We start from the raw sequence: 26,683 nt of genomic DNA, 5'->3' as shown, positions 1-26,683 counted from the left end.
CTTTTGAACATAGTTTTTTCCCTCTTTTGTAGGAAAATGCAGTGAAAGTATTTTTATTTCGTGCTTTGTACGCTGTGTGTGTTTATTGTGTTCTGTATTTTGACACAGGGTTGGTAAGTAGCGTTTCTTACAGCACTCCATTGTGTCTGCATGGCTATTTTTATCTTTGTATTGAGGTAAAATTCCGTGAACGAAATGCCACCTCCCGTCAGCTGCCGAATTTGTGACAAAACTTTTCCCAGAATGTACAATCTGAAGACATTTCTATAATTCATCCTGGAATGGAATATAATCCACAAGAAACTAGGCCTGTAATGAACCCGCCAGTTAATCTGTTTAGCTGTCAATTTTTTGACAAATCTTTCCCCATGAGCGTTCAATTTAAAAAGACACATTTCTAATATTCATCCCGGAGGTGAATATAATCCAGTAGAAACTGTATCATGCCTGTTTTAGTGTGCAATTTGCCAGCAAGATTGGTATGACCTTGACATTTACAAGGAGCATGTGTGTGAGGCCCATGATATTACAATCAAGACAGAAAGTCACGAATTTCTATCGGAATCAGAATTTTCTACGTGGAAGCAGACGGTTGAGCATAAGGACAATCCATCATTTGTGATACACAGAGAGGGCAAGACTCTTATGTGATAATTCTTTTGTTGTAACATTTTATTGCCATAGATCGGGGAAGTATAGGACAAATGTTTTGCCAGAAAGTAGACAAAGAGAATCAAAAATACAAGGAACTTAAAAAACAGGTGGTTATTGTCCTGCTAAAATTAATGCAGTTTTTAAAAATGTGCACGTAGCAGTAGAATTTTGCAGTACTCATATAGGACACCAAAATGAACTGGCAAAACTTTCTTTAGGCCCAGCTGAACGCAGTGATTTAGCAACAAAAATTGCAATGAAAGTGTCTCACGGTGATATTTTAGATCAAGTAAGATCGTCCGTAAGTAATCTCAGACGAGAGCACTTAATCACAAAACAAGACCTTTACAATATCGAAACGGTTTTCTCCCTAAATAGTGATGCTATTAGACATCCTAATGATGCAGAAAGTGTGGATGCATGGGTAGAAACAGAGAAACAGCTGGGATCTAATAGCATTCTGTTTTGCAAGCCTCAGAACCTGGTCCTTCCTGAATACCCATTTTTGTCGAGAAATTATTTCTTTCCAGCCATATTCACGGAGGCACAGATGGAGATGCTGCAGAAATTTTGCTCGGACTGTATCTGTGTGGACAGCACTCATGGTTTGAATGCATATGTGTTCGAGATGGTTACGGTACATGTTTTAGGTGATCGCAGGCAAGGGCTGCGGTGTGCCTTTTTTATAGGTAGCAAAATAGATTCTGCAACGCTCAGAGTATTTTTTAGTTGCATCAAAGAGAGAACTGGAGTGATCAGTTGCAACGTATTCATGTCGGACATGGCAGAATCGTTCTATAATGCATGGCAAGAAGTTATGGGTGAATCCAATATTCGTTTGTTTTGCACATGGCATGGAAAAGAAATCTGACAAAAATTAAGGACACAGAAAAGCAAAAACTAACTTTCGAGAGATTGAGATCTCTTCTGCACGAGACAGATAAAGCCACATTTAATATTGGGATAGATGAAATTACACGTCAGTTATTGGAGGATGAGGAGACAAAGGATTTTGGCTTGTATTTCCAGCAGCAGTATGCAAGATGCTGTAAGGCGTGGGCATATTGTCACAGATTGAATTCCGGCATTAACACTAACATGCATTTGGAGGCAATGCATAGAACTCTGAAACACGTGTTATTGAAAGAACAACCAGTAAAACGACTAGACAAAGCAATTCATGCTATAATGCAATTGGTTAAAACTAAATTGTTTGACCGTCTGGTTGTTATAGAGAAAGGAAAAGTGACTGCTAAGTTAAGGGATCTTAGGGATCGTCATAAGAAATCGTTACAATTGAGGTCTAATTTGGTATCGGAAAATGGAGACGGTGGTTGGGCTATTGCCTCGTCAAATGTTCCACAGTTATATTATACTGTGAGGCTTGTGCAACCAGACTGCAGTTGTTCCATTACATGTACACACTGCAAGGCTTGCATACACAAATTTAGTTGCACTTGCATTGATGCAAGCATTAAGTGGAACATGTGCAAGCATATACACTTATGTCATACATTAGCACCTTCTGAATGACCATTCAGTCTTCAGAAAATGCTAATATGGGCAAAGAACATATTGTTGCTGCCGAAAGAAATGCCATTTTAAATGAAGTTGGCAATGGTGAATTAATAAATAGGCCTGCAGTAGTCGATTATGCCAGATTAAGAGCAGACTTGACTCGGCAATTTAATAATGTTCTCCTTAAAGTTAATAATGTAGAGCAATACAACATCTGCAGTCAAAGTCTGAAACGGTTAGTTCCTCTTCTGAATGCTTCTGAACAGCATATTGCAACTTTACCACAAACCAAGAGCAATGTTAGTAAGAAAATTGAACTTCAGAGGCACTTTAAATGCACAAGGTAAAAAAACTTTCAGGGCACAGACTATGCCAGAAGCAATTAACACTGCAGCGAGTGCAATAGTCTCTCAAGGAAATGACTAGGACAATGAACTAGATGTTAGGCCCCTTTAAACGGCAAGCATCCTCATTAATAAAGGAGAGAGACGATTACTTCATTCTTCTTGTAAAATTTAGCTTTTAATGAATCCCACTGGAGGTAATCCCTGACTTAAATGTCTGGAATGTGGGTTAGGTTATACTTATCCGTATCAAATTCTTTGAATTTGGGCACCGGCACCCGGTATTAATGCCGGGCAGGACCGTTATGTAGGGTATGATTCTATCATTAAACATAAAGTTCTACAAAGTACAGTACTCATTTATAATTCGTTACCGCACATGAACTTGTTCTCGGTGTATTCATTTTCTACTACACATAAAGACAGCCTATAACCACACATCGCTTCTCCCTCTCGGTTAAACAGTGCCACACACACCTTTCCCCTAGCTTCCCTCTACCAACTGGTTCTACTCTTTGGGAAGCTGCGAGGGAGGCAATGGTATATCACCGATTCGTAATCACTAATCACTGGCAATTTGACCTAACATAAAAATATTGCGCATATATAAGTTAAAAAGTGACTTGAAACCTACAGTAATTATGGTTATTAATGTTGGGTACTTTAGTTTTTTTCTTAATCTTATATTACTTTTAGACACATAGGAAACCACCTGATATAAATAGTGTGTACTGAATTGTATGGAATTTCCTAGTTTTTCTTGATCTTGTATAAACTTGACGGTTGTGTATGAAGAGATAAGACCTGTAAGTAGTGTTTACTTTATTCTCTAAGCTGTAATGACAGAAAATAGGTTGTAAGGTATTTCCTAGCTTTTCTTAATCTTGTATTAGTTAGGAACCAGATTACCAAGAAAATTTATAGAGAAACTGGAATCTCAAGCAAAAAGTAGGATGGATTTAGGAAATTAGGGAGCATATGGAAGAACTACAAATAACTCTGGATGATTTGTAAAACAAAACTGCAAATGTAAAGAAACTGTAAAACATAGAGATAAGATTTAAACCAAAAAGAGACAAATGACATGCAATGAAATGGGTACTTACAGATGTGAAACGACAGAAAAGACCAGAACAAATGAAAAGCTACTGGTCATTTTTGGAAACAAAACCCATTAAAGATGACCGGAGAATGATGGATTGAAGTGGTCCGATGAGGCCGTAAAAGAAAGGCGACCTCCAAGTAGTGTGTACACCGAACGAGTTGGGCCGTGCAGTGGCTGTGAGCTTGCGTTCGAGCCCCACTGTCGGCAGCCTTGAAGATGGTTTTCCGTGGTTTCCCATTTTCACACCAGATTAATGCTGGGGCTGTACCTTAATTAAGGCCACGGCTGCGTCCTTCCTTCCCACTCCTAGCCCTGTTCCCCATAAGACCTATCTGTGTCAGTTCGATGCAAAGCAAATTGTAAAAAAAAAATAAGTGTGCATGTGCTTTATCCTATATGATGCTGTGAGAAAATAGTTTGTAGGGCGTTATTTTTTCTATAATTTGTATTACTTTTCAATAGATGGGAGAGCTTGAAGGTTTCATTTGAAGAGAGATAGCACCTCGGGCAATAATCTTGTAAGAATTATGTTGTGTTATGTGTGAAGTTTTGCTAAAGAATATTGATGTTTGTGGCCATTCCCCATCCTAGATGAGGTCTGAAACTTAAATCTAGGAATTGAATTGATTGACACACCGCTTCTCTTGTTAAAGTAAACCTTCAGTTTTCATCTTAACCAGCATTGTGGTAAGGGTTTTTCATTAAAAATATTTGTCTTCTTAATTGCTAATTTTCAGGAAATGGTTTTGATATGTTTCGACACTGGGAGTTGATGAAAGCGTAAAAATGTTTAAAAAGTCAAAATGATTGTGATCTTGGCTTACAGGAGGAGATGGGTAATGTTGGGATTACACCTTCCTCTATTCCCTGGGAGAGGGTATATAACTGCTGAAGCTTGTTACTATCAAGAGCACAGGGTGCTGACTTATGCAAGAATGGTAATCAGATTTAGAAACTAAAACCAGCGTTAACCCTGCAAGGACGTTCCTTGTGTGCTACTGTTGCCTCAAGTTTCAAACTTGTTGTGGAGTGTTGATTTACCTGTGCAGCTATAGTGTGGAAGGGTGAACTGGCTCAAATGTAGGTGTATCGCAGAATGTTGGGGATCCTCTGCTATGCCGGGAAATCGTGAGCTCAAGAAATACGGCAATGTAGAAGGGACACCATGTGCGCGGGCAGAGATCATCCTGTTCACAGAACAGTTCGAACTCTGTGATAAGATAAACTCTTGTCATCAATGTCTGAATACCGTTGTTTTACTGTGACGTTCGAAGGGACCACTTCTTTGACAAATGGTCACTGGCAAGGGAATAACTTCCTTGTAAACGACTCTTTCACATCATCTTTATAGTGTAAATTGTTTTTATTTGCGGCAACAGAAATTGACATTTGTTACTTACTAAGAAGCGTGTGGGTTTTTCAACACCCACAGGGTAACAGGCAGAGAAACGTATGCTGCTGGCAGGGACCCACACTGTATCCTGCATTACTTTGCTATGTGTCTTTTAAGTCATCTTCCTGCTCAATGTTAAATGTGAACCCTTTGTAACTATTCATCGTGTTGTACCAATTATCCTTGAAATCCAACTCCATAAATAAATCAATCATAATTATCTTCTTTCAGCTTTATTGTTTTCCCTGGTAGGGACCGATAAATTATTATGAATCCTATTTGAACATTTAAAACCTAATTAAAGAAGATGGCAAGTTTGTAATCCTTAGGTGATAATTGTCAGAAAGATCTTAAATTTCCAGCGGGAACTCCCACCTGTCATGATCCTTTCTTGATGGGTTTTAACCTCTTTGTTCCTCGGTTTCTTCTCCTTATTTATCTTTCATTGCACCTAAGGATTGTATCAACTCTTTATACATTAAGGATTTCATTTTGGACTTTACATATGATTAGTATTGCCAGAGTATGGGAAATAATTTTACCCTATTAATGTACGTTTTCTTTCAGGTGTCGGTGACTTGCCAATCGTCGCCCTCGACAAGTGATCTGCTGCCGGGTGAAAAAGATGTTTTGGTGTTTTTCAACTAGGTTTATCTGTATATTATGTAACATTTGTAACTTTCCGGTGTAAACATTCGCCTAACAGGAAATGTAAACTTCACTTTTGAATAAATGTGTTGGTTATTTAAAAATATAAATATAAACTGTGTACTTTGTTTTGTATTTAACTTTTTACTGTTCCATTGCCATTAGTGTCATGGGGCAAGGGTGAACCAGGAAATTTGGTAATGTAAATGGGTATCCTTGGTAAGTATCTTGATAATTATAGGTAAACTGACCAGGCGTCACAGACTAAACACAACAATCCTGTGGTTGGATGTTTTGTCCATTCGGTGAAGATAAAGGTTTGCTTCACAATTGCTGACGTCTCATTTTCAAACATCACTGCTCTAGAGATGGCTATCAAACAAATCAGTTATTTCTTGTTCTTGAGTAGTTCGATCACATATTCTGTTCTACTGCATGCAGTCAATCTGGGGTAGGCAGTAATTTGCCAGGCGAGTTAACCGTGTGATTAGGGTGGCGCAGCTGAGAGCTTGCATTCGGGAGAAAGCGGGTTCGAACCACATGTCGACAGCCCTGAGGCTGAATTCTCATTTTCACACCAGGCAAATGGTGGGGCTGAACCATAACTAAGACTACGGCCATTTCTTATCCCATTGTCACCGTAAGACTTGTCAGTGCGCTGTAAAGCAAATTGAAAAAAAAAATATTGTAGGTAATAATCTGTTTATCGGTTGAATGGATTTTCTCCCACATGAACAAAGTGGATAGTATACTTAAATTTGTGCTAAAATTTAACTCTCCGAGTATAGAAACTAGATCTTGGCATTTTTGTTTTCAAGCAATTGTTTGAGAATCTTTGCATTTGTTGTACAGTACAAAGATTGAACTTTTACTTTTTTTTACAATTTGCTTTAGGTGCACTGACACGGATGAGGTTTTATGGCGATGATAGGAAAGGACTTGGGGCAGGAAGCAAGTGACCATGGCCTGGTGTGAAAAAGGGATACCACAAAAAACTAACTGCAGGGCTGCCGACAGTGGGGTTCAAACCCACTATCTTCCGAATGCATGCTGACTGCTGCATGGCGCAAACCCCACAGCCACTTGCTCGGTCAAGTTTGAATCAAAGTGAATCTTTGAAATTTAGAATTAAAAATGGATAACAATAACATGTATCATATGTGATTTGTGCTGATATTCAACCTCTGAATTCTTAAAACTTCCAAAATCTCACTGTCTCAGTTTGTCCCTCCAAATATTGTCAGTGTACAGCAATTGTCCTACTCTGAGTTTTCCAAAATACTCAGTTCTGTTTTTGTATGAATATTATTGCAACGTTCATTAATCGAAGATTGCATTACTTAATCTGTAGGTGGAAAATTCACGTAAAATGGTACTGTTGAAGGAATGATAGACTCCTGTAAAGGATGCATGATTAATGTATGAATAATTCAAATATTGTTATCTGACAATTCCCTTCCTATCCATTATTTTCCTTGAGACAGGTCGCGCGCCTCAGCCTTGTGGTTGTGTAGACCTCGTAACAATTTTTTTTTCTGTTAATTTCTCTATGCTTACGAGTAAGAGGAGCACAAGTACGTTGTGCAAACATGCATTCATACAATAAGGTTCATGATGGTTATTTGCGTCTCCTGGATACTTTCATAGTCACATGCTTGTACAGGGGAATGGGAGGTATCAACTGGAGGCTTACAAGTTCTTCCAGGTAGGTGTCGAATGAGGTAAGTATTCGGCAAGTATAGGTAAAAACACAGGACAGTCATTTTCTATAGCGATTAAGTAGTGCTTTCTTTGTGTGTGTCTGTGCTTCATGCTGTGCGTTACTGTAGTCGTGTCGTAGTTTTGAACTTTGGGTAATGGCTGAGTGGCCTAGTAAGTGGTGCTGAGAGTCGGGATACCAGTTTCTATGGAATGGGAGTGGGCATCTCGGACATATTCTGAGTCGTGGCCCTTCTTGTGCTCAGGCGGCTAAGACTATATAATCCACCAGTGGTCCATAACCCATTAGAGGAGAGATCCTCACTTGGACAATGTCTAAGTAGGGTAACATCCTGCTTCATGTATTTACCAAGCTCAGAACATTTTTAGCAAGCCTCGGACCTATGGGAGTAACGGAGTTCCACTCCCATTTGACAAGCGAGGTACTCCTTGGAAACAACTTGGTGAACGAAATAGAATTCGATGGGGAGCTATAAATATTAGTAGGGCTTATGGAAGAAAGTAGAACTGGCTGAGTCAGCAGACAGGATGCATCTTGATGTTCTAGGAGTAAGTGATATTCGGGTAAGGGGTGATAACAAAGAAGAGACAGGAGATTATAAAGTGTACTTGACAGGTGTTAAAAGGGGAAGGGCTGTTTATCAGGAATATTATTGCACGCAACATAGTTTCTGTTAGGCATGTAAATGAGCGAATGATGTGGGTAGATTTGGCAATTGGAGGAATTAGGACGTGAATTGTCTCAGTGTATTCACCATGTGAGGATGAAATAGGCAAGTTGTATAAAGCATTGAGCGACATCATAGTCAGGGGCAACAGCAAGGATAGGATAGTGCTAATGGGCGATTTCAATGCGAGAGTTGGAAACAGAACTGAAGGATACAAAAAGGTGATTGGTGAATGTGGAGAAGATATGGAAGCTAATGGGAATGGGAAGCGTTTACTGGACTTCTGTGCTAGTATGGGTTTAGCAGTTACGAAAACATACTTCAAGCATAAGGCTATTCAATGCTACACATGGGAGGCTAGCGGTAGCAGATCCATAATAGACTATCTTTACCGACTTCGAATTCAGGAAGTCTGTTGGAAATGTACAGGTTTTTCAGGTTATTTTCGATGATACAGACCACTATCTGATCTGTAGTGAACTAAGTATCTCTTAGGCCTACGGTAGAGAAAGTGAAATCTGTCTGCAAATGAATAAGGGTAAAATATCTCCAGGACGACGAAGTTATACAGATATACCGGTACATGGATATGATTAGTGAGAAGTATCGAACAGTGGACAGTAAGCTGGTTCAGGATATAGAATGGGTGGCATACAGATATGTTGTAGTAGAAACAGTCTAGGAACAACTATGTGTAAAGATGGGAAAAAACTAACATTCTGGTGGAATGATGAAGGGAGAGCAGCTTGTAAATGTAAAAAGGAGGCTTGTCAGAAATGGCTTCAAACAGGGAATGGTACATAGATGAAAGAAACAGAGTGAAACAAATAGTTGTTGAATCCAAAAAAGAAGTCATGGGAAGATTTTGGTAATAACCTGGAAAGGCTAGGTCAAGTAGCAGGGAAACCGTTGTGGACAGTAATAAAGAATCTTAGGAAGGAGGGAAAATGGAAATGAATAGTGTTTTGGGTAATTCAGGTGAGTTCATAATAGATCCCAGGGAATCATTGAACATCTTCTCAACATAAAAGGAAATGTTCCTAGTGGTGTTGCGAACAGCAAAGCTCATGGGGCGGAGGAGGATGTCGGTAAAATTACGCTTGAGGAAGTGGAAAGGATGGTAAATATACTCCATTGTCCTAAAGCGGCAGGAATGGATGAAATTAGACCTGAAATGGTGAAGTATAGTGGGAAGGCAGGGATGAAATTGCATCATAGAATTGTAAGATTAACATGGAGTGTTGGTAAGATACTTTCAGATTGGACAAAAGCAGTAATTTAACCTAACTATAAGCAAGAGAATAGGAAGGATTGCAACAACTATCGAGGTATCTCATTGATTAGTATACCTGGCAAAGTATCCACTGGCATCTTGGAAGGGAGGGTGTGATCAGTCGCTGAGAGGAAGTTGGATGAAAACCATTGTGGTTTCAGACCACAAAGGGGATTTCATAATCAGATTTTCAGTTTATTTATGTTATGGCTACTGCATAACAACATAAAAACTTTCAAAAACATAAGAATCAATATAACACTTCAAACAATCAACCAATCTCAAAAAACAGTTCACAAACTCAAATCTAAACAGTCTAACCCATTGTACAACCCAGTCAGAAGCACACAAATGCCTTCAGCTGACGGGAGTATGACCTCTTTGGATATTCAATGACAATATGATAGATTGTCTGTTTCTTCTCACCACAGCCGCACTCAGGGGAGGAGTGCATACCCCACTTATGCAACAATGACCCACATTGTCCATGATTGGTACAGCCTCTGTTGAGAAGAACCCAAGTACGTCTGGGGAGATTAAAACCAGTAGGTGGATGTTGAGACTAAAGAGGTTCAACCATTCATCTGGAGCTGTTTTGGTCCACTCCAATTGCCATTCGTCAGAACCGTTAAAGTTCCTGTTGATGAGTTTCCTTGGAGTTTGAAAGGGTGAAGATCTTGATTTCAGTCGTCCATATCTAACAACCATGTCTTCATGAATGGCAAGACTTGGGTTCATTGTTATCTTGCTGAACCTGCATATTAGGTCGTTTTCTCTGCGTATTCTGTTATGTGGCTCAAGAGTGGCACCTAAGAAGGAGGAGTAGATCTGACAGTGCGTATCGTCTGATTCAGAACAGCATCAATATCTTTAACATAAGGGCTATTCAGAAGAACAATACTCAGCTGTAGACTATATCAGTCCCAATGCTGATGCTCTCAATGCAGAACCTGCAAGTTTCTGAATGATATTGTTCCTGGTCTTCAGCTTAGCAGGGGTATTCATTAAATGTTTCTTGAAGAATAGTGTTACTCCAAGGTACTTGGGGTTAGGATTGTGTGGTAGAGGAGAGTTATTGAGGGAAATATTCAAAGTTATGTTTGCCTGCCTGTTATTAAGGTGAAAGAGACAGGTTTCTGTTTTACTGGTGCTAGGTATCAAACACCACTTATCAAAGTACTTGCTCAAAATTTCAAGATCTCTGTTTAGAATTGCTTCTGTCTCATTCACATTGGATTGCTGAGTAAGTATTGCCAGGTCATCCGCATAAGCATATTGACGTGATGTAGTGCTAGGTATATCGGCAATGTACATATCAAACAGCAATGGAGAGGGCACAGATCATTGAGCTTTTAAACTTTACTATGTTTGTTATCCATAACTTCCTGGATCATTCTGATAGCATGTTGTTTATGAGTTGTGACATTACTCTGCATTCAACAAGTTTGAAAAACTTATACACAACTCCCTCTCTCCAAACCGTATTATAAGTGGCTGTAAGTTCTATGTACACTGCACCACTCTTCAGTCGTTTTTCAAAACCTGTTTCAATGTGGGTTGTTAACGCAAGAACTTGGTCTAAAACCAGCTTCTCCTGCTGGGAGTGATCGTAAATTTAGAGGGCTTATTCTATTGTAAATGAGCCGTTCCAGAAGTTTGTAACAAACACTCATTAGAGCAATTAGATGGTAACTTTCAGGGCAATCAGAAGGTTTACCTGTTTTCAGAATAGCCAGAATCTTGCTTCGTTTGAACTCTGGAGGAAGTTTGACTGTAATCAGAATATTTGAGAAAAACCGTAACAACCATTTCCTTGTGTACTTCTCACAATGCTTGAGTAATTCAAGGTGAATGCAATCAAAACCAGGTGCTTTGCGGTTCTTTGTTATCTTCAGAACCAACAGGAGCTCTTCTTCGGTGAAAGGGCCAGAAATATTTGATGAACCAATATTATGTCTTTTCATGAAGGTTAGTTCTTATTAACCGATTGAGTTCTTTCTTGAGTTTTCACTTTAGACAATCCAGCAATCCATTTGACAACTTGATCAGGTGATACAGCAGATTTGGGCTGTGGAATGTGAGGTGATCTCCCCAACTTCTTTAACACGTCGGCTGCTAGATCGGTACATTGTACCACTGAGTGAGTGTCTCATGAGGCCACGGCGGTACAAAGTACCACTGACAGGTGTTGCTATTAGACTTTCTCCGCCGGGCCGGCGGACCACTGAGCTGTTGAATTCGCAATGCTAGCGTACCGCTTTGGGCTCGGAGCAAATCCTGGCGTACTTGGTTTGCAAAATATAGTATTTATTTTTTATTAATCCAACCTCATTTATTGGCAATATGTGAGTATATGTCCAATCAGTTTAACAATGCGCTTAGGTATGCCGGTTAGCTAACTCGCAAAGTTCAAGATTTTGAAGATTGTGCATTTGATTCCTACTGTCAAGAAACCTGGTTACGGTTTTCTGTGATTTCCCATTTTCACCCCAAGCTTATGCTTACCTAATCAATAGGCCACACTGAATCATTCCAAATTGTTGCACCCATACCTGAGCTGATTTCTATGCTTATCGCAATAAATATAGCGTAAACATGAGCGTATTTGCATTTTCTAAATTGACAACATTCATTGACAACATAGCAACATTAGTAGTGTGTTTGTGAGAGTTCTAGAACCTCCTCCTCCTCCTCAGCAGGCTGCCCTTCCCGACGTCAGTCTATTGCGACCAACGCGACAAGCAAGCGCAGGGACAAGTGGGCAAGATGGCCGCCAAGCGCAATCCACCTCCAGCTAAGCGCTACGTCCTCGGACACCTTCAGAAAATAGGATGTCGTTATCTTATGGAATACTGTCAAAAGAGGCTACTAATAGGGATACCTGACTTGAAAGAGCAAGTGTTAGCGAACTAGGGGTCATTAGCTGAGCCTAGGTATGATGTATGCTAAGCTGTTGTGTATAACCTCCCTTGGACAACTCCTGTAGGTCACTTTATTCCGAGGGGGAGGGGTTGATCAGAGTAAAGCTCCTCCAGGGGCACCGAGCAACCTGTGCTGTTGTTGTGTCTGCAATGGCGAACGTAGGTTTTTTTTACCTGAGTCTAGCTATGATGTGTGCTAAGCTGTCGTCTATTTAACCTCCTTGGCCAACTCTTGTAGGACACTTCATTCTGATGTGGTAAGGTTCTAGCAGAGTAAAGCTCCTCCAGGGGCACCCTTGCCTTAGGTAGGAGCCGAGCAACCTGTGATGTTGTGCCTGCATTAGCGAACTCGGGTATTTTAGCTGTGTCTAGGCATGTTGTGTGCTAAGCTATCGTCTATCCAACCTGCTTGGCCAACTCTTGTAGGGAGTACTTCAGCCCTAGAGGAGCAGTGTAAATGCCACTCCTAAGGATTCGAACGTAGAGTTGACATAAACTCAAAACTAAAGAGCTTAAGTGCAATTCAAATATCCTCACCCTGATTGAAATATGTGTACGATGTGTACTGACTACAGTAAATGTGGAGACATGTTCATCTCAGCAGAAAAAGAATGACTTTGCGAGCTAAGCTGTATTTTCCCCTACCTGGTGTAGTACTAAAAAATGTTGACAATATGTTATGATGCGAGACACTTGACTTGAGAGAGAACGCGGAGTCTTCAGCTACAGGTCAAAGCTTGTTCGCGATGACGGAACTACAGCTCTTGCTACCAAGATAACGTTACTCTACTTAGATCTGAATTGTTTTATGAGGTAGGGTGGAGGGGTAGATTTTTATTAATGGTATACTGCTAGTCGTAAGGGTAACTAAAAGGGATGGGCTAACTCAGGAGAGAGCTGTGCTAGGACACAGAGTTAATTAGACATATACAGAGCCTTATAGACGCATTCTCTAATTTTCTTCTTTCTTTCTTAACCTGCTTACCATCCAGGGTTGATTTTTCCCTTCGACTCAGCGAGGGATCCCACCTCTACCGCCTTAATGACAGTATTCAAGAGCTACAGACTCTGGGTCGGGGGATACCAGTACCTCGCCTTACATGGCCTATCGTTAACTTCTTAAGACTTAGCTGCTTACCTGATTATGGTTAAGAGTGCTAGGTTAACCCATGCATATGACGCCAGGCTTAACTTTACAAGGGCGTTACAGTCTCAAATTTGAGATTCCATCTTACGCTTAACCCAACTAGACGAGATAAGACATGATCCAGGGACTTTGATGTTGAGATTGGTGGAAGGACAAGGGATATGGTGTGAGGTGTAATACAATTCTTTATTTATAGACAGCGTAATATTGGGGAGCATCTTCGAAGTTCTAAAAACGGAGAGCCTAGCATAACATAGAAGAAATAACTGCACGTGCAAGTTGACTAGCTTTCGATGTATTTGCTAACACATAGAATACAAAGTATTTTTTCCCTACAAGTTTGCATCTTAGGTACAATCACGCAGGAAGACCTTACCTATCCTTGTACTGAATACCCAATGTAATACGTAAAAATGTGGTGCCGGAATATAGCTCTGCAGCATTTCGCGTATTATCAGAATTCCCGAATACAGAATAAAATCCTTACTTACACTTTACGTTCGATACCCCTGCAGGCCTGACGTTGCGCTGACCACGCGTTAACCTCCTAGGCAATGGTGTAAGCCTTAATACATAACATGCTTCATTCATTGAGACGTAAGGCTGAAAAGCAACCTTAGGTCCAGGGGAGATGAGCGACCGCGCAAGGTATCAGCCAAAGAAAGACAAAGGCTACGAAAGGCGTGAAAATTAAAGATTCCTTAGCCTTCGTAAACCTAATAGCGTAAGAGTCGGAAAAGAACATGAGTTAACCGAGGAAGGTCGGATAGGATAGATAAAAGTGAGTGACCTAACACAAGTAAGTAGAAGCATGCGTATACATGGGCTCTTATGGCTCTAACCCGGTGGAGGCTGTGCTAGGGCTTTTTGCCTTGTATCTAATAAAATCCATGACCCAGCCTGGAATTACCCTAATTCGAGGTTCTATCCTCCTAACCGGATGCCCTCCTAACTTGCAACTCTCGGTGGAGTGATGTAGGAGGGTGATGGAATACTGCTGTAAGAAACGACTAAAAAAGGGGTGCTCGAGGGCTTTTAACTTCCGAGCGTGGTATTAGCGACAAGAGGACCTCAAGCTGAGTCTGGCATTAATTATAGTTGTTTAACATTTTTGAATAGGGAATCGAAGGTTTAGTGACTCGAGAACAATCTTCTACTCACAACCACGAGGCTTTAGGAATCTGCTGACAGTGTAGCCGGTTACGCTATGTAAGCAACTCAGCTGTCGCAGAGATGCATGCCGTTACAATTGACATGAATGAAATATCTGACCCGCACACACTTCGACTCTTTGAATACAACTCTGCATCTGTTGGCACTATGGGGTCTATAGCTGAGTCTGGCATAAGTCTAACTCTGCAGAGCTACTACAGGGTTTACAACTTGTAACTCATAAGCTATTAGTTTTTATTAGCTTAACATTCGGAACACGGCTACTATGCAAGATAGCTGCTATACTTTATTCGTTTAGACTTAACTAGAGGGCTGTCTCATAGGCTGACAACTTGTAACTTAAGACCTCATGCATTACAATTGTGTCAAACACGGAATGTAGCGTACAGGACCTGTTATTTCTCTTTCTTCTTCTCCTCCTTAACCTTTTTCTCAATATATTTGGATTAACACGACGAAACGCATAGTTCGCAAGCCAGAAAACGTAATCATGCACAGTTATATTTATCACCCAGCCGAAAATTAAATCTAAGCCCTTGTTGATGTAGATGAAGAGAAGTTTATTACGACGGAAACACTTAGTTCTCAAGCCACAAAACATAATCATACGCAGTTAAAATCACGACCCGTCGGGGATCGAACCCAACGCCTTGTAAACTTAAGGTTAGTATGCTAATGATACAACCGAGGAGCCTTGTATCTAATAAAATCCATGACCCAGCCTGAAATTACATCAGCCCTCGACAATACAAACTATTAAGTGAACTACGAGGGGTTATTAACTGTGTGTCTCTTATTACTCTTAGAAAATGTACATTTAAGCTCTACTGATAAAATGTTAGTCTCTTCTATCATTAAAGTCGCAACGATGTCGCAACGTCCATTGGTTAACACTTGGTTCCTTTCGAGCTTAACATTTAAACTATATAGGCTATACTCGTATATATAACCTGTAGCGTGCCTGCCTCTTACCCGGAGGCCCCGGGTTCGATTCCTGGCTAGGTTAAGGATTTTTACCTGGACTTGTGGGTTGGTTCGAGGTCTACTTAGCGTACGTGATTAGAATTGACGGGCTATCTGACGATGAGATAGCGGCCCCGGTCTAGAAAGCTAAGAATAACGGTCGAGAGGATTCGTCGTGCTGACTACACGACACCTCGTAATCCGCAATCCTTCGGGCTGAGCGACGGCCGCTTGGTAGGCCAAGGCCCTTCAAGGGCTGTAGTGTTATGGGGTTTGTTTATGTGTATATAACATTTTACTCTTACGTCTAACTCTATTGATAAATTGTCGTTCTCTTCTGACTTCAAACTGGTTACCTATCTGACCTTTATTAATCCAAATTTCGTTTCTTCTAATGTTTAACTGCCTGCTGTCATTTCTTGATGGATACAGTACTTTGCATCCATCTCTTGGCACAGGCCAGAGTAAAGTGTAGCTTCCACCGAAGTCCGAGTCAACATTCATGGCTGTGACAATATTGAAGTTGCTGGGGTATGGGTAGTGCTGAGTAATGACATTCAGAGCATGACTAGTGCATCTGAGTGTTATGAAAGGTGCTGCTCATAGGGTCAGTCGTGCTGCAATAGTACTTTCTGACCCAGTGAGGAAAGCAATGACGAACTACCTCACTCATCATCTTGCCTAGTACGCCTCATTACGGTGCTGCCATTGGTTTTTGGGTTTTCCTTACAGCCGCATAACCTTTGGTGGTGCAATTTGCGGATCCAACCAGCCTCTGGGCTGATAACCTAACAGACAGACTAATTTGTAAACTTGCCACTCGACGAAAGAACATTTAACGATTCAGCTGAAGTTGGTACATTTTTGATAGCAGCAACACCCTTATCGATTGTTATCTGCAAGAACGCTTCTACTTTGTTAGGAATAGCAAATTAATCTCTATTGGTAAATGGTTTATCTCTTCTAACTTTAAAACTCGTGACGATGTGTAACCTCTGTTGTTCATGATCAATGACTGTTCAAAATGTACCTTACAGTAATGTAATCTATTCGTGTTGTGTATATCTGTGGTTATTCTTCAATAAACAACTGCACTGGATGATCTACTAGAGTTATGGTTTTTGTTATAGTCCTTTACTATAAGCAGTTACAACCTAAGCTTCTCAACATTGTATATTATTCCTGCTAAGGCACACGGGAAACTGATAAATGTCTGATTCTAAGAAAACGAAAAGTTTACCGTGCTAATGACAATGAGTTAAAACTGTGTGTTCAGAACCAAAAAGAAATTCGTGCTACACACATGATAGTGAACGGAACCCAGGGCTTACGTCTTATTATAAGGCAAAAGGGCTTCCACCTCCTAGCAAAAGAGCAAAAGGGCTTTCTCCTCCTATCAAAAGGGATCCTGCTCCTAGCAAAGGGGCTAAAGGGATCCTCCTCCTATCAAAAGGGATCCTGCTCCTAGCAAAGGGGCTAAAGGGATCCTCCTCCTAGCAAAAGAGCAAAATGGCTTTCTCCTCCTATCAAAAGGGATCCTGCTCCTAGCAAAGGGGCTAAAGGGATCCTCCTCCTATCAAAAGGGATCCTGCTCCTAGCAAAGGGGCTAAAGGGATCCTCCTCCTAGCAAAAGAGCCAAAGGGCTTTCTCCTCTTATCAAAAGGGATCCTGCTCGTAGCAAAAGGGCTAGAATTGAACTTGAAACGGAACAGTAACACGGGACTAGGAAAAATTGTAAACGATTTAATACTTATGCTTTTTACATAGGGACATAGCGGCTACACATAGTATTGATAGGGCTAGACAGAATAGTGTAAAGCATAATGCATATACTTTATTGATAGGGTCAGCCCTTTTGCCCTTTTGCTAGGAGGAGGATCCCTTTAGCCCCTTTGCTAGGAGCAGGATCCCTTTTGATAGGAGGAGAAAGCCATTTTGCCCTTTTGCTAGGAGGAGGATCCCTTTAACCCCTTTGCTAGGAGCAGGATCCCTTTTGATAGGAGGAGGATCCCTTTAGCCCTTTTGCTAGGAGCAGGATCCCTTTTGATAGGAGGAGAAAGCCCTTTTGCCCTTTTGCTAGGAGGAGGATCCCTTTAGCCCCTTTGCTAGGAGCAGGATCCCTTTTGATAGGAGGAGAAAGCCCTTTTGCTCTTTTGCTAGGAGGTGGAAGCCCTTTTGCCTTATAATAAGACGTAAGCCCTGGGTTCCGTTCACTATCATGTGTGTAGCACGAATTTCTTTTTGGTTCTGAACACACAGTTTTAACTCATTGTCATTAGCACGGTAAACTTTTCGTTTTCTTAGAATCAGACATTTATCAGTTTCCCGTGTGCCTTAGCAGGAATAATATACAATGTTGAGAAGCTTAGGTTGTAACTGCTTATAGTAAAGGACTATAACAAAAACCATAAGTCTAGTAGATCATCCAGTGCAGTTGTTTATTGAAGAATAACCACAGATATACACAACACGAATAGATTACATTACTGTAAGGTACATTTTGAACAGTCATTGATCATGAACAACAGAGGTTACACAACGTCACGAGTTTTAAAGTTAGAAGAGATAAACCATTTACCAATAGAGATTAATTTGCTATTCCTAACAAAGTAGAAGCGTTCTTGCAGATAACAATCGATAAGGGTGTTGCTGCTATCAAAAATGTACCAACTTCAGCTGAATCGTTAAATGTTCTTCCGTCGAGTGGCAAGTTTAAAAATTAGTCTGTCTGTTAGGTTATCAGCCCAGAGGCTGGTTGGATCCGCAAATTGCACCACCAAAGGTTATGCGGCTGTAAGGAAAACCCAAAAACCAATGGCAGCACCGTAATGAGGCGTACTAGGCAAGATGATGAGTGAGGTAGTTCGTCATTGCTTTCCTCACTGGGTCAGAAAGTACTATTGCAGCACGACTGACCCTATGAGCAGCACCTTTCATAACACTCAGATGCACTAGTCATGCTCTGAATGTCATTACTCAGCACTACCCATACCCCAGCAACTTCAATATTGTCACAGCCATGAATGTTGACTCGGACTTCGGTGGAAGCTACACTTTACTCTGGCCTGTGCCAAGAGATGGATGCAAAGTACTGTATCCATCAAGAAATGACAGCAGGCAGTTAAACATTAGAAGAAACGAAATTTGGATTAATAAAGGTCAGATAGGTAACCAGTTTGAAGTCAGAAGAGAACGACAATTTATCAATAGAGTTAGACGTAAGAGTAAAATGTTATATACACATAAACAAACCCCATAACACTACAGCCCTTGAAGGGCCTTGGCCTACCAAGCGGCCGTCGCTCAGCCCGAAGGATTGCGGATTACGAGGTGTCGTGTAGTCAGCACGACGAATCCTCTCGACCGTTATTCTTAGCTTTCTAGACCGGGGCCGCTATCTCATCGTCAGATAGCCCGTCAATTCTAATCACGTACGCTAAGTAGACCTCGAACCAACCCACAAGTCCAGGTAAAAATCCTTAACCTAGCCAGGAATCGAACCCGGGGCCTCCGGGTAAGAGGCAGGCACGCTACAGGTTATATATACGAGTATAGCCTATATAGTTTAAATGTTAAGCTCGAAAGAAACCAAGTGTTAACCAATGGACGTTGCGACATCGTTGCGACTTTAAAGATAGAAGAGACTAACATTTTATCAGTAGAGCTTAAATGTACATTTTCTAAGAGTAATAAGAGACACACAGTTAATAACCCCTCGTAGTTCACTTAATAGTTTGTATTGTCGAGGGCTGATGTAATTTCAGGCTGGGTCATGGATTTTATTAGATACAAGGCTCCTCGGTTGTATCATTAGCATACTAACCTTAAGTTTACAAGGCGTTGAGTTCGATCCCCGACGGGTCGTGATTTTAACTGCGTATGATTATGTTTTGAGGCTTGAGAACTAAGTGTTTCCGTCGTAATAAACTTCTCTTCATCTACATCAACAAGGGCTTAGATTTAATTTTCGGCTGGGTGATAAATATAACTGTGCATGATTACGTTTTCTGGCTTGCGAACTATGCTTTTCGTCGTGTTAATCCAAATATATTGAGAAAAAGGTTAAGGAGGAGAAGAAGAAAGAGAAATAACAGGTCCTGTACGCTACATTCCGTGTTTGACACAATTGTAATGCATGAGGTCTTAAGTTACAAGTTGTCAGCCTATGAGACAGCCCTCTAGTTAAGTCTAAACGAATAAAGTATAGCAGCTATCTTGCATAGTAGCCTTGTTCCGAATGTTAAGCTAATACAAACTAATAGCTTATGAGTTACAAGTTGTAAACCCTGTAGTAGCTCTGCAGAGTTAGACTTATGCCAGACTCAGCTATAGACCCCTTAGTGCCAACAGATGCAGAGTTGTATTCAAAGAGTCGAAGTGTGTGCGGGTCAGATATTTCATTCATGTCAATTGTAACGGCATGCATCTCTGCGACAGCTGAGTTGCTTACATAGCGTAACCGGCTACACTGTCAGCAGATTCCTAAAGCCTCGTGGTTGTGAGTAGAAGATTGTTCTCGAGTCACTAAACCTTCGATTCCCTATTCAAAAATGTTAAACAACTATAATTAATGCCAGACTCAGCTTGAGGTCCTCTTGTCGCTAATACCACGCTCGGAAGTTAAAAGCCCTCGAGCACCCCTTTTTTAGTCGTTTCTTACAGCAGTATTCCATCACCCTCCTACATCACTCCACCGAGAGTTGCAAGTTAGGAGGGCATCCGGTTAGGAGGATAGAACCTCGAATTAGGGTAATTCCAGGCTGGGTCATGGATTTTATTAGATACAAGGCAAAAAGCCCTAGCACAGCCTCCACCGGGTTAGTGCCATAAGAGCCCATGTATACGCATGCTTCTACTTACTTGTGTTAGGTCACTCACTTTTATCTATCCTATCCGACCTTCCTCGGTTAACTCTTGTTCTTTTCCGACCCTTACGCTATTAGGTTTACGAAGGCTAAGGAATCTTTAATTTTCACGCCTTTCGTAGCCTTTGTCTTTCTTTGGCTGATACCTTGCGCGGTCGCTCATCTCCCCTGGACCTAAGGTTGCTTTTCAGCCTTACGTCTCAATGAATGAAGCATGTTATGTATTAAGGCTTACACCATTGCCTAGGAGGTTAACGCGTGGTCAGCGCAACGTCAGGCCTGCAGGGGTATCGAACGTAAAGTGTAAGTAAGGATTTTATTCTGTATTCGGGAATTCTATAACACGCGAAATGCTGCAGAGCTATATTCCGGCACCACATTTTTACGTATTACATTGGGTATTCAGTACAAGGATAGGTAAGGTCTTCCTGCGTGATTGTACCTAAGATGCAAACTTGTAGGGAAAAAATACTTTGTATTCTATGTGTTAGCAAATACATCGAAAGCTAGTCAACTTGCACGTGCAGTTATTTCTTCTATGTTATGCTAGGCTCTCCGTTTTTAGAACTTCGAAGATGCTCCCCAATATTACGCTGTCTATAAATAAAGAATTGTATTACACCTCACACCATATCCCTTGTCCTTCCACCAATCTCAACATCAAAGTCCCTGGATCATGTCTTATCTCGTCTAGTTGGGTTAAGCGTAAGATGGAATCTCAAATTTGAGACTGTAACGCCCTTGTAAAGTTAAGCCTGGCGTCATATGCATGGGTTAACCTAGCACTCTTAACCATAATCAGGTAAGCAGCTAAGTCTTAAGAAGTTAACGATAGGCCATGTAAGGCGAGGTACTGGTATCCCCTGACCCAGAGTCTGTAGCTCTTGAATACTGTCATTAAGGCGGTAGAGGTGGGATCCCTCGCTGAGTCGAAGGGAAAAATCAACCCTGGATGGTAAGCAGGTTAAGAAAGAAAGAAGAAAATTAGAGAATGCGTCTATAAGGCTCTGTATATGTCTAATTACCTCTGTGTCCTGGCACAGCTCTCTCCTGAGTTAGCCCATCCCTTTTAGTTACCCTTACGACTAGCAGTATACCATTAATAAAAATCTACCCCTCCACCCTACCTCATAAAACAATTCAGATCTAAGTAGAGTAACGTTATCTTGGTAGCAAGAGCTGTAGTTCCGTCATCGCGAACAAGCTTTGACCTGTAGCTGAAGACTCCGCGTTCTCTCTCAAGTCAAGTGTCTCGCATCATAACATATTGTCAACATTTTTTAGTACTACACCAGGTAGGGGAAAATACAGCTTAGCTCGCAAAGTCATTCTTTTTCTGCTGAGATGAACATGTCTCCACATTTACTGTAGTCAGTACACATCGTACACATATTTCAATCAGGGTGAGGATATTTGAATTGCACTTAAGCTCTTTAGTTTTGAGTTTATGTCAACTCCACGTTCGAATTCTTAGGAGTAGCATTTACTCTGCTCCTCTAGGGCTGAAGTACTCCCTACAAGAGTTGGCCAAGCAGGTTGGATAGACGATAGCTTAGCACACAACATGCCTAGACACAGCTAAAATACCCGAGTTCGCTAATGCAGGCACAACATCACAGGTTGCTCGGCTCCTACCTAAGGCAAGGGTGCCCCTGGAGGAGCTTTACTCTGCTAGAACCTTACCACATCAGAATGAAGTGTCCTACAAGAGTTGGCCAAGGAGGTTAAATAGACGACAGCTTAGCACACATCATAGCTAGACTCAGGTAAAAAAATCTAAGTTCGCCATTGCAGATACAACAACAGCACAGGTTGCTCGGTGCCCCTGGAGGAGCTTTACTCTGATCAATCCCCCCCCCCTCGGAATAAAGTGACCTACAGGAGTTGTCCAAGGGAGGTTATACACAACAGCTTAGCATACATCATACCTAGGCTCAGCTAATGACCCCTAGTTCGCTAACACTTGCTCTTTCAAGTCAGGTATCCCTTTTAGTAGCCTATTTCGACAGTATTCCATAAGATAACGACATCCTATTTTCTGAAGGTGTCCGAGGACGTAGCGCTTAGCTGGAGGTGGATTGCGCGTGGCGGCCATCTTGCCCACTTGTCCCTGCGCTTGCTTGTCGCGTTGGTCGCAATAGACTGACGTCGGGAAGGGCAGCCTGCTGTGGAGGAGGAGGTTCTAGAACTCTCACAAACACACTACTGAGTATATGTCCAATCAGTTTAGCAATGCGCTTAGGTGTGCCGGTTAGCTAACTCGCAAAGTTCAAGATTTTGAAGATTGTGCATTTGACTCCTACTGTCAAGAAACCTGGTTATGGTTTTCTGTGATTTCCCATTTTCACCCCAAGCTTATGCTTACCTAATCAATATGCCACACTGATTCCTTCCAAATTGTTGCACCCATACCTGAGCTGATTTCTATGCTTATCGCAATAAATATAGCGTAAACATGAGCGTATTTGCATTTTCTAAATTGACAACATTCATTGACAACATAGCAACATTTTACATTACCACCGAGCATTTGGCAAGGAGTAAGTAGGAAATAAATATATTTCAAATGTAACTTTGTGAAGAGTTGTTGTGTTGCAAAACGCAATAGATCAGTTTGACATGGACACTACTTACCAGAATTCTCATACTGAAGGGCTAGGTTCATTATCTTCCAAGTTTGAGAAGAAAATGGTTTCATTTTTATAACTAACCTCTCCGTTCACTGGTAAAATAACTTAGAAATATCTCACAATTATTTCACACACACCCTACTGTAAAAGAATGAGTGCCTTGAGATTGTAATCCTAAGTTCTAGTAAACAAATCGTGGCTCGCTCTGTTATCTACATTGTGTACTATCAAGCAATGCAAGCTTCTAGTACTGCTAGACTGTACCGCTCTGGCCATCTAGGGCTAGGCAAAACCATGCAGTGAACTTTTCTGTGGGGCCATGGCGGTACCTCGGGGTGCTGGGAATTTTTATTGTATAGTCCTCTCCGTGTAAGGACGTACCCTAAGGGTGCAACCTTACCCTTTCTCCCCTGTAATATTAAGGTATTGATTTACAGTTACTTTTCTTGCTGTTGGGTATTTTGCAGGTCTTTTTCAGTGTCGGTAACCATACAGTCTAGGGACCCTACTTGCCGATACGACGTCTTACATTTACCGTTAATCTGACACATTGGCAAAGTTCAATCACTGTTCTGGCGTGAATTGCGTGTTGCCACCGCATTGCCGTTAAAGTCACTAGTGATACATTTGCGAGAATATTTAAAGCATATTTTCTTTTTCTGTGGGATTGTAAATCTATTTGGCTAATACCAGGTAAGTAGAATTGTGGCATTTTCGGATAATGCATTTAATAACATAGTTTGTGTGAAATGATGAAAGTGCTCAAATATGCCAGTCTCATGTCTAGATCTACCGGTACAGGAAATAACTCTTACGGGACGAAATTTTGGCAGTAGAACTTATAACATTATTATTTTCAAATCCGCAGTGAACCTGAAAGCTGACCTAATTTCCGTTCACGGAGCTTGGCACATTAGTATTCCTATATGTTTCCTGATAAGCTCGAAGATATAACCAGCCTGCAGGCTGAAAATATGCCCAATAATCTCTCTCCTTACTGGTTACCGGTATTGAAGAGAGAAGGAAATGTTCGCGCAAAAGAAAGGGAAGTCATTGGATGTCTGGAACTTTCGAACATCACACTGCAAAGATTATTAAATAAATTGCATCGTTTACGCCCCTCTTTTCAAGAATATGATTATAGTACGCCTACTGTGTATCAAAATAAAGACAGATATATGTAACATTAATTTGAGTGAGAAAGTGTGTTTATTTCCTTAATTCCTCATTGAGCGTGGAAATCGATTTAATTATGAATACGGTATCTTGATTTATTTCATCTTAACTTTTACCATTTACTTTATTGACTACCAAAAGGCCTTTGATACTGTCAAATGGAACCATCTTTGGAAAATTTTGGATGACATGGGTTTGCCACTCCATTTAATTGATCTCCTCAAGTCCTTGTATAAGGAAAATACAGCCACTGTGAAGATTCAAAACAAACAGTCTCAGCAGTTTCGTACAAGGGCTGGAGTTCGCCAGGGATGTATCCTGTCATCATTACTTTTCAATATCTATGGTGAATATGCAATGAGAACTGCATTAGAAGGCTGGGACAAAGGGTTTTCCATTGGGGGATGCAAGATCAACAATCTGAGATTTGCTGATGACACCACCTTGATAGCATCATCTGAAGAGGAGTTGACAGAGCTGATCAAGAGAGTAGAGGAAGCAAGCCTAGAAATTGGATTACGCCTAAATCGACAGAAAACCAAAGTCATGATTGTTGATCGTAAGAACAACAACAGTCCACATATCAAACAGATTGGAGGGTGTGAAGTTGTACATCAGTATGTATATCTAGGCTCCTTACTATCCAATTCTGGTGGTTCCAAAGATGAAATAAAGCGTAGAATAGAAATAGCAAAGGTAGCAATGATCCGTCTGCGGAAGATCTGGAAAGATAACAACATCACCATTAAGACAAAAAAGAAGCTCGTTGAATCTCTAGTCTTCTCAGTCTTCTTGTATGGCGCAGAGACGTGGACCATCCTCAAACGTGATCGTGAACGGATAGAAAGCTTTGAAATGTGGTGCTGGAGGAAAATGTTAAGGATTCCTTGGACAGCTCATCGCACGAACACATCAATCCTGAACCAACTTCAGATAAAAGTTCGTCTATCGTGTAAGGTCTCTCAACGAATTGTACGCTACTTTGGACATATAATGCGCCGAGATGGTAGTCTACAAAAGCTGATTGTTGAGGGCAAAGTCCAGGGAACCAGACAACGAGGACGAATACCAACGCGATGGATTGACATGGTGAGCGGCCCCCTACAGTGTTCTCTCAGAGTAACCACATTGAAAGCCTTAGATAGGGAAGAATGGCGGAGTATGGTTCATCGGCTAGAGGGCTGAATATTATGATAGTCACGACGCCTCAGTCATGAGGCAAAACGAAGAAGAAGAAGAAGAAGAAGAAGAAGAAGAAGGGTAGGGAAACGTTCATTATCGGTGTTTACATTGAGGTTAGTTTGTTATGGTTATGTCTGGTGATTTTAATATGTAACCAGGCAGGTTGGCAGCAGTGATCAGCTATTACAAAAAAGAGAAAAGAAGAGCATCTGGCGGCGATATTTACTTTCTGGGGTATTGCCTTACGTGGCGATTACTATATTTTGTACGTACATTGAACACTTAAGTAAAATATCACTTCGAATTTTGCTTTATTGCTGATTTACTACATGCATAGAAGAAAAAATGATTTGGCCACTGGGACATTTCTTGCTATGTGTCCTGGCAGTCAACGTGTTAAGAGGCTCCAAGCCTGCCTGTTAGAATGTTTTAAATCCATAGTTTCTGTCCACTTGTTCCATCTGGCTTCATCGAAGTTGTTCATGAGTTCATCAGCAACATCCGTTTCTCCATTCTTTTGAAAATTACTGTAGAGTTTTTCAAATGTTTCATTCCATCCGGGTATATACTCCTTTCTGACTCCTCTAAGAATGTGTCATTTTGCAGTGGCAAGTATTGCTTCAACAAATCTACAGTAGTTGTTCACAACAGGACGAATCTATCTTATGCTGCTATCAAGATCAGCAAAGAAACTGTCCCAGTTACCTTTGACAAGATTCCACCGTGGAAGAGGAGAAAATCTAATAATGGGGATCTGAGTGCCTATTTCCAATAACACGACAGTGCTGACTGTGTGGTAAGTTTGTGATCAGTGGATACAAAACGTAAGTTAGGATTGGTTTCTGTATTCCACTTTCTTACTTTAAAGAAACCTTTTTCCTTTGGGTTGAAGATGAGCTGAATATTGGACAAGTCTGACCATTCAGCAAGTTTTTCAGTATGCGCCAGGTAATTGAAGAATGTTACAAGAGGAATAGGCAGTTGTGTTTATGTTTCATAGATCTAGAGAGCATATGACAGGGTACCGTGGGAAAAGATGTTCACCATACTGGGGGACTATGGAATTAAGGGTAGATTATTAAAATTAATCAAAGGCATGTATGTTGACAATTGGGCTGCAGTGAGAATTTATAGTATAATGAGTTCTTGTTTCAGGGTACTTACGGGGGTTAGACAAGGCTGTAATCTTTCACCTTTGCTGTTCATAGTTTACATGGATCATCTAATTAAAAAAAAATTCGTGTGGCTATTTCTAGCCGAGTGCAGCCCTTGTAAGGCAGACCTTCCAATGAGGGCGGGCGGCA

This window comes from Anabrus simplex, chromosome X, assembly GCF_040414725.1.
Source record: "Anabrus simplex isolate iqAnaSimp1 chromosome X, ASM4041472v1, whole genome shotgun sequence".
Classification (NCBI taxonomy): Eukaryota; Metazoa; Arthropoda; class Insecta; order Orthoptera; family Tettigoniidae; genus Anabrus; species Anabrus simplex.
The sequence above is the reverse complement of the archived record's forward strand: the minus strand, read 5'-3'. Positions refer to the sequence as shown.